We start from the raw sequence: 1545 nt of genomic DNA, 5'->3' as shown, positions 1-1545 counted from the left end.
TGAATTCACTGTAATACTAAAAAATAAATATGAGTGGAAGTTAAGATTTCTTTCACAAAACAAACTTTTTGGCAAGACAAACTTTTTAGGATTATTTTCATTATTGAGGATACAAAAGGCACTCGTGTCTTTTCCATATAAAAGAAAATACATTACTATTTTTTAGTAAGGGAAATCATTTGAAAGAGTTTTTAAAGTTCTATTTTTTTTTTTTTTTTTCCTGAAAAAGTAAGCTCACATTGAAGGAGACACGTGATATCAAAATATACGCTACAAAAGAATTTAAAAAATAAACCAAATGCCTCTTAAGTCTTATCCTTCAACCTCAAATTTTCTCCATCAGATCTTGTAGGCTTCACGATTGGTCCAATAGCATAGTGCCAAGTGTTTGTTGTCTACAATGTTACCTTTAAGAGAGGGATGAAAGGGGAAAGAAAATGAGTTTGTGATCAGATTTCCATGTGTGACTAATGAGTAAAGTGAATTTTTTGATTGGTTTGACATATGACACAAAAATAAGGATATTAATTTCCCAAAATTACCAACAACTCTATCCATATTGGTGGAAGGTAAATATGAATAGGATGAATTTTATCAACGTGTCACACTATTACTATGGCTGTGGTATACTCCCTCCATCCCAAATATCTCAAATATGTTAAAGCGGTAGTGGTTTCTATTTTTGAATAATCTTCTATTTTTTCCTCTCTCCAAATATGATATACGCTAGGCTACCAAGGTCAGACTACATGTATCAATTTTGAAAATATTTCCCTTTTCATATTCCTTAAAGCATCTCTAGGAGAGGACACTAATAAAAAGGTATGTTTTAGTTTTATAAAACCACAAAATCTTCTACACACTCCTTTGGGGAACCTGCTTGTATATAACACAGTTTCAGCAAGATGTATACAAACTTCAATAATAAAAGCCAAAAAAATGTTGATTTCTTCATGGAAATTGAAAATCTTGTGATGAAACGAAATAGCATGAGGCAAGAACATATCCTATGAATAAGTTGGTCCGCGATTCATCAATGAATGTCTACTGAATCGCTTTCAGGTGTGGTGGATTAACTTGTTTTTAAAAAAATCACACGAACCATCAATAGTACAAGTGTCAAAATACAGGTTTAGTCTTTATTTTCAAATATTAATTCTGACAATCCTTAGGTTGCCATTTCTTTACATGGTTAATCTATGTCGTCATTAGGAGCTATATATTATCGTTTAAATCTATGTCGTCATTAGCATCATCATTAGGAGCTACTCCCACATACCTTGTCGGTTGTAGTGTGACAAAATTGATGTAATACTAATTTACATACAAACATACGCCTCACTTAATGATCCCCTGATATAATTTAAGCTCCACCAAAAAAAAAAAAAAAAGGAAATCGTTAATCACGATACTATTCGGCACTCTATGGTGTATATGGAGGGCTAGGAACGATAGAATTTTCAACAAAGCTCAATGGCAACCGACAAAAATTGTTTCTATTATACAGTCTCAAACTTTTAATTGGGTTAAATATCGTGGTGATAG

The sequence above is a fragment of the Lactuca saligna genome, chromosome 1 (assembly GCF_052625555.1).
Source record: "Lactuca saligna cultivar CGN05327 chromosome 1, ASM5262555v1, whole genome shotgun sequence".
NCBI classification, from domain to species: domain Eukaryota; kingdom Viridiplantae; phylum Streptophyta; class Magnoliopsida; order Asterales; family Asteraceae; genus Lactuca; species Lactuca saligna.
This window is presented reverse-complemented; position numbering follows the sequence as displayed.